Consider the following 8,405-nt stretch of genomic DNA (forward strand, 5'->3'; position numbering starts at 1 on the left):
CGAATTCTCATGTTTGTGAATTTTCTCCTCCGATTTTTTAAAGAATTTTGTTCGTAATTTAATCTAAAAAGTCTGAACACACCAAGGAAAACATCAATATCTTTCCTCCAAAATGAATATTTTCTGATAGGAAATTTGGCAACATTCGAATGCTCTTACGTTGTTTTTACATAGCATGGCAGTAGTGCGCAGCACAGCCTGCTGATGCGCTTTTTTCGACCGGTTTCAATTTGGCTTGGAACGTTATTTCATATCAGACTAAAATTTAACCGAATATCAGAAGTTTCAAGTTAATTTCTATCAATTAATCTTTTTAATGCGACCTGGCATCAGCGATGTGCTGTCGATTGAGGCCAAATCAATATATTTCAATGGTTTCCTTTGGCAAAGCATAAAATTTATCTTATTTCATTTATATTTCGCTGTGCTTCAAAAGACCATCTGTCAGTATCGATGTGGCCGTGTCAATCAAGAGGATATTACTGTCTGGCAAAGGATCCGTGCTCATTGAATGAATCCAACTTCATCAGTGGCGTGGCGTGCTTTACGATTTATCGATTGATCTGCCATTTAAGCCTATGGAAAAGGATCGATTAACAGGGTGCTCGCAACGAGAACCTCAACAATCGATTCTTTATCGTAGCTTCGAATGTGGGAATATCGTTAATCGATCATTCACACCACGCCACTGAACTTCATTACGCAGTTACTTTTCCGTAGACTAAAATTCCCTCAATGAGTTTCCTGTACTTTCTCCTCTAGTCAAACTCACAAATCAAAATCTTATTCCTGCTCAATACGAAGAGCGCTACCCTACTAAATCAAGATGCCCCTCAAAAATTTAATAATATGGGTTAAGAGTAAACGGGAAAAGTCCTGTAAATGAAATAAATCAAAGGAACGTGCAAAATAACTGAGTCTTATGCGAGTGCGTGTCAGAAATAAATCAAAGGAACGTGCAAAATAACTGAGTCTTATGCGAGTGCGTGTCAGTGGCGTGGCGTGAATTGCGATGTATCGATTGTTATGCCGTTTAAACCTATGGTAAATAATCGATTATTAAGGTGTTCGCTGCGAACACCCTGTTTATCTATCCTTTCCCATAGTTTTAAATGGCATATTGATCGATGTATCGCAATTCACGCCACGCCACTGGTGCGTGTCTTTGGTGTCCTCTCGGGCGAGCCTGCGGTCAAGGGTTTGCCGACGGTCTGGAAAACCGGGGAAACCAGGGAAAGTCAGGGCATATGCGACGACAAGGAAAAGTCAGGGAATTTCCGATAAAACTAATCCCTGAAACATATCACTGATTCTAACTGTTTACACTTACCGGTAATTTTTAAAGCTTGTCATCTTTTAACCAGCTACTGAATGTCTCTTTCCGTAATTCGATCTTCATACAAGGAAAGTTGGTCCACAATTTACTGAAAGTCAGCGTATTTAAAAAAAAAAATAAAGTTTGTTTCAAGGTCATGGAAATTAAAAAATTTTGAAGTCAGGGAAAATGACGCAGGGTGTCTAGCATCAGGATTTCCCCGAGTTTCCCGATTCTATACCAGGATTTGAGGTCTATCAGGATTTAATCCCGATTTCGTCAGGATTTGACAAAAGATCGGATGTAAAATCAGGATTTGAGAAAAGTCGGCCGTCCGATCGGATTTTTTTATCGAGCTTTTTTTGTGAAGTTAGATTTCTCCGCAAAAATCAGGATTTGAAAAAATTATAAAATCAGGATTTAACAGTCAAAAATGAGGAAAAATCAGGATTTCCCAAAACGGAAAAAAACTAGACACCCTGATCAGGTAAAGTCAGGGAACTTGAGAATGAAGAAATTACGGCAACCCCGCTTTGAGAATAAACTGAGCATGGCGTCCTCCGTTCGTATCGGGTGTCGGGTGAGTACAGCGACAGCGAGCGAGGGATCGGGATGTACGAATGTGTTTCGCGCTCCGGGACGATCATTAATAACCCGAATGCAATGGTCAGAATCGCGGGATGTCGCCGACTCCGTTCAATACCGCCGCGCTACGGAAAAACGCCGTATAAGCCTTCAGACGTTGCCAAACTTCCTTCGATAAAACACAAATTTCTCGGTAAATTTATGAAGATTTGACTCCAAATTTTGCCAGGAATTTCGTTCGCAATTTCCTGTAGAGTTTCTGAAAATTTCAAGAAAAAATATTCGTAAAATGTATCAAAGATAAATATTTTATCGGAGGAAATTTGGCAATTCTAGAATGTTGATAGGGCGGTGCTCCTTAGCGCGGTAGAATAATAAGCCGGGAGCGAGTCCCAATCCGCGGACGCCGAGGGCTGAAGCATCAACGCCAACCCGCCGCACCAAGTCGAAAGAGAGACGCACAGCTCCGTCCGAGCGAATTCCTTTTCAACCCTTTGGCTCTGATGAAAAAATTGTGGAGTCCAAGTTGAATGGCGCTGCAAATCGCCGCCGACCACAGAACGGCATGAACCCTCGGCCCCGACCCGTAGGTACACCGTCGAAATTCCTTCGTTGCCATCTCGCTTTTATCCTTCCAGTGATTAAGTCGTAGTTCGGAGTGCTCCCATTCCATGTCCGTCAAAAGTTTCGGGATTCGGAACTTTTTTGTTCCAATTTCTCCCACTCCGCTACCGTCAAATTTTCTGGGATTCTTTTCAGATTTTTTCTAAAATTCCGGAAAGTGCAACAAATCCGGAATATTTCGGAAACTTCAAAAGTTCCGGGAAAAATTCAGGAAAATCTCCAAAGTTCCGAGATTTGGTATAAATTCTGGGAAATGAGAGCACTGTTAAATCGGATGTACTATCTAATAGTGCAAAGACCAGAAGTAAAAACGAATGACAATCAGCACAAAAATGTACAAACCAGAAGTACAATAATGTTAAACACAAGTAGTTGTCAAAAAGCGCAAACGTAGACACCATCCTAACCTAAACTTGCGTTAGGTTAGCTTAGGCCAGATAATGACCACTCGATTCCTTCTCTCTCTTCGTACCTCTTTGTCGCCCCCAAAACCTTACTACCATTTGCGCAAACGGGCCGCCATCCAAAAGCTCGAATTTACGATTTGCATTTTCGGGTATTTGTGCTTCTACATGATTCCGATTGAATCTCCTGTTCTCAAAAAAACTTAAGCGCCAGGGATAAAAATACTAGAAAAGCGTAGTAAAACTGTTTTAACTGACCCGTTCTCAAATCATAGATTGAGTAATCGTGTGATCAATTAGGAAAGAAGCCCACCGCAGTGGGGATGAAGAGTTGGTTTGTCCGTAGGTCCGACAACGCACCAAAAGTGTGTCGGAAAAAGGAAAGAAGGTTTGTCGCCGCGCCGCACGCCGTTGGCCCATTAAAAGAGGGTTTGCGAAAGTCCCTTTTGCCAGCCAGCTCTTTTTTCCGAATGCAATTAAGGTCGCGAAAAACTTACATTACACGGAGGGGAAAAGCAAGAGGGGTATCGTTTTCTCCTTGCAAATCAATCTTGCCGAGACCCTGTAATTTTATTTATTCAATTTTTTTTTATTTTTTTATTTCCTCTTCCTCTGGAGCTGTTGTCACATTTGTCGTCGAGTTATTGCATCCCTTCTGTCCACCCCTCGGATTGCTCCTGAATCCTCATTTCGGTCTTAATTCACTAATTTTCTATCGTTAAATACACATAGTAATTTACATGCGAGTTGATTACGTCCCCCATATGGCGTCTTTCAGGGATCAGAGTGAGAGAGGTTCGCTAACCTTAATTTTTAAGGGATTCTCACAGAGAGCTTTCACTTTCTTCAATTTGAAAAAAATTATAATAATAATTTCAAAATGCTCTTAAAAGCCTCGAATTTTCAGCCATAACCCTCCCCCCCCCCCCTTAATTCCTAAAAGTCTCTTTCTCACAAGTTGGCTATTTTGCCCCTCATTTCCACCCATAAAATGAAGTGTTTAGTAATTTGATTACACATTTAGGGCCCTCATTCTAGGTGGCGGTAGCCACCCCGGCCCAATCCTAAAAAACTCCCTCTAAAAAATGACGACCCAAAAAAAAAAAAAAAAAAAAAAAAAAAAAAGACGGGTGGCTGCTGCCTAACTAGTTTTACACGAAACAACGCGACCGGGCTTTTCTGCACGGTTTGCGGTCCATTAAGCTCTCCTACTAATTAAGTCGGAGAGTAAACCCCAAAAACCCTATAATATTTGGGTAGAGTATGCTCAGCTCTACTCGTAATGCCCACCCTTTTTAAGTTTAGTTAAATATTAAAAAAGTTATTAAGCTTTAACGACAAATTTTGGACCCCAAAACATGACGATGATGGATTGACCCAATCGCTGAGCAGATGAGCAGATTCGGGGCAGATTCGAGGCCCGCGAAACGCCCGGCCGCGGAAGGCGGGCGTGTTATTTAGACAAACCTACAGCTATAACCGTAGAAAAAAACCCTATACAACTGTAGATATTTTGAAACTTCTATTCATAAAGCTCATACATATTTTTGGAATTTTGACACAAATGAGACATAAGGGAGAAATAACGGTAAATAGTTCATTTTCTAGTATTCTCAATAGGCGACCTGGGGGCACGGCTGTGGAAGTAATGGTAGCATAAAACCCATTAAACTAGGTAAAATTTAAATCTGTAGACGCTGGAGATGGAACTTTTGGTACTTTTGCAGACTTACATAGACGTCGAAAGGAGAAATAATCGAAAGAAGGAGCGGGTCCTTCAATTCTTCAAGCACATTTGAATTTGAAAATAACTTGTAGAACCGCGCGATGGATGGTGAGCGCCGACTCCAGAGGTTAAATTTCAGGTTATGCTACTGTTATCATGGCTTTAAATATTTAATTAATACGAAGAAGATAGATTAATTGAAATAATAAGATGAAGATAGATTAATTGATGCGTGTTTCCATTTTATCGTAGCCGAAGATAACTGGATCCATTTCTATATAATCCTTTTATGATTCCCGCACCCTTGATAAATTTAGTTGCCACAGTAAGTACTCGGATCAACCTGCCATTTCTTCCCAGCGGCCCTGATCTAGTGATCTTTTCAAGTAATTGTTCATGAATGATTGATGATATCCCACTATAGTGAGTCCGAGATACTATTTCTCGTTAATAAGATTCAGCAACTTTTCACCAGAAAATCATCCTTTCCCTCAATACGATGATGTGTGTCTGGGATCTCAATCGGTGGGAATGAATCTGCGTTTCCACTTTCTACTAAAATTTTGCTAGCAGCCAGGCAGCCTACCTCCTCCGGAGTTGATGTGTGTTTTCTCAGTGTATCATGTTATATCGGTGCATAAAGCCTCAATGTTTTCATAGACTTGTAATGCTCTATATTGGAAACGCGGTTTACGCATTCACTCGTCAGCTGTGGTTGTGTGTCTACTTAAAGAAGCTACGCTTCACTCCGTTATTACCCTTTGTTTTTCTGGTATAATGAAACCAACTGAATGCCACAAAATCGAAGATACTTGACTTCAAGCATTACCGTTAATTCGATTATTAGCAAGTCTCTTCGATTCTGTGTCAGAAGTTGATTGAATCGTCTAATTTGCCTGTGTTTGGATAAAATTCTTCAAATCAAACTCTTCCGCATTCACCTCTGTTGAAGGTATGTATGTTTACTATTCCATTAGTTTGATCAAATTAAAAGCAAGATGTTAACTAATGCGAGAGTTTTTTTTAAACTTGGGTACGTATATGACACAGGATAATCAAAGAAAGAAACAACAGGACAGATTGCCTAAGAATAAGTATGTCCAAACCAAGAGTGCTGAGATAGGCAAGGGAGGACACGCCCCCTGATCAAATAGGTAAGTGAGGATGCGCCCCCTGATCAGAACCAGCAGGTTGTAAAAGGAGGAATAAGATCCTATGTAGTCGAGGCAGAGAATGCGCTGGCGGTGTTCAAGATTCTGAAAAACTTCACTATTATACAAGTGGCAGTGGCTTGCAAGTTGTTCAAAATTTTGAGTACCTGCATGCATTTATAGCATGTGATAGAAAACAAATCCTCACTTAAGAGTCACATTTCGACGGTGTAAGTTGACAATCACATAACTCTATTTGCAACGTCGCAGACCTCCTGTCATACTTTATTTTTTAAATGGGAAACTACTCAACGGCAACTCTTCAAAACTGCCGTGATTTTTCTTCTCAGTTCGAAGAAAATTCTGCAAAAACTTCAAGGAATGATGTCAATTTTTTCTCCTTTAAAAAAATAACATAGAGGCGGAGATTTTCAGACACCGCAAACGAGTTATGTGATTGCCGACTTACACCGCCGATTTGCTGTTTTAAGTTTATTTATATCATTGAAGGTGGAGAAGGACAAGAACCAAGCTGGCAGATTTGTGCCGATCTTCAAAGAGCATTAACTGATTTTATGGCAACCACTCAGAATGACATGAATTGATAGAAGATGCAGAACCATAATGATGAAAAGTACCAAACGGTCTCATTATAGTTAATGAGCTAAGTTACAATTCGATTCATCATGGAGACGATGATGAGAGTGATCATGAAGACTTCTAATTGAAAATCACCCTGAAAAGTACCAGTTTCATAAGGTGAAGAATATAGGATTACCTAAAACATTTAAAACATAAGGTTCTTCGCTTAATTTGCAGCAATCGTATTCACTGAAACATAATGAGGGTTGTCAATCCATGCAGTGCAATGATTTAACAAATTCACATGGCAGGACTTTTATGCTGGTAAATCACTACTAAATGCAAATAATTTTTTTTAGTTCTCTGAAGTGATGGGAGAAAAATCACTTAAATTTTCATTTCCAGAGCCATCAGTATTTTTTCCAGGAAAATATTTTGTCAGAAATTTTTACACATTTTCCCTGAACTAACGAGAAGAAAGAGGAAGATAATAAATGAATTTTTTTTAAAAAAATGAACACAGAAACTTTATTCATAGGGAATTGCAAAAATTAATAATCGACAAGAATGTAATTTGAAATACATTGGAAACAGAAGGAAAATTAAAGTCAAGAAATAAAATCACAGTGCCTAAGGAACAAATGGCAAATGATTTCCTGACTATTCTGAGCACAATAACTTTATTCATAGGGAATTTCAAACATTAGTAATGAACTAGAATGTAACTTAAGACACTTTGGAAATGGTAGGAAAATTAAAGTCAAGAAATAAAATCACAGTGCCTGAGGAACAAATGGCAAATAATTTCCTAACTATTCTAGTTCAGTTATATACTATAGTTACTTCAACAGTCTTTTGAAGAGATAAAAAAATCTGAAGAATAAAACAAAAATGGAAGGAAAATTAAAGTCAAGAAATAAAATCACAGTGCCTGAGGAACAAATGGCAAATGATTTCCTAACTATTCTAGCACAGTTATACTATAGTTACTTCAACAGTCTTTTGAAGAGATCAAAAAATCTGAAGAATAAAACAAACAAATTAAAGCAAGAAAATAAAAGAGAAACTTATAAATTATGAAGAAATTTTGAAGACATAGGACCATCAGTCAGGAACAAAAGATAAAATCCACAAATGAAAAAAGAATATTAATAATTATTATATTAATATTAAGAATTATAATACTTTGGAGTCCAATACACGATGAGAGAAAATGATCCACAAATAAAAAAAGAATATTAATAATTATTATATTAATATTAAGAATTATAATAATTTGGAGTCCAATACATGATGAGAGAAAATGACACATCACTTGACCTGAAACACACAAAAACATTTCACATTATTGACCCAAAAAATGATGAATTTTAAAGAGACAGTAAAAATTCTACATGTGCCATAATTTAATTGGTTCTTAAAGGAAGACAACCAACATCATGCACCATCAATCCCAAAACTATCCACATCTTGGTACAGTTCTTTGATGGACTCTGGTCCTCATTCGGTACTAGAAAAGCGAAATTTAGTTATGAAGCCACAGGAAAATAATTCTCAGTCAAGTACAAACCTATTCAGAAACATGTTGAAAAATAGAAGTTGCCAATGCCTTCATTCCCCATTCAGTTAAGTGAACCCCATCTTTGCTCACATTCTGAGGAGCCTCAATGACTTGGAGTCCTTTGCTTCTACCTATTGAAGCAATCCAGATATTGGCTTGTTGGATTTCCTCGGATAAAAAGGGTTTCTTGAGGATAGGAGGCATTTTCACAAGAATTATTTTCTTGAAGGACAATGACACAGCATATGTTGTGAGGTCATAATAATGAGTGTAGTCGAATCGGCCACTCTTCAGGAAATCATTCGTTCCCAGAAGAATGACCAGATTCGACAACTTAAAAAATGCCTTCTGTCTGTTAGTACAGTGATGCGAGAAAGTTTGAAGCCCTTTCACAACAGTGCTTCCAGAGATTGCTTGATCAATCACTGGTTTATCAGCAAATTTTTCTTTAAAAAAC

At 38.4% G+C, this 8,405-nt stretch overlaps 1 protein-coding gene across 2 annotated transcripts in view; it reads left to right on the forward strand.

The window, feature by feature from the left end:
• Efa6 (Exchange factor for Arf 6) overlaps positions 1-8,405 on the forward strand; it is a 150,892-nt gene that overhangs the window by 63,143 nt on the left and 79,344 nt on the right. The window lies entirely within an intron of this gene.

This window comes from Bemisia tabaci, chromosome 1, assembly GCF_918797505.1.
Source record: "Bemisia tabaci chromosome 1, PGI_BMITA_v3".
Classification (NCBI taxonomy): domain Eukaryota; kingdom Metazoa; phylum Arthropoda; class Insecta; order Hemiptera; family Aleyrodidae; genus Bemisia; species Bemisia tabaci.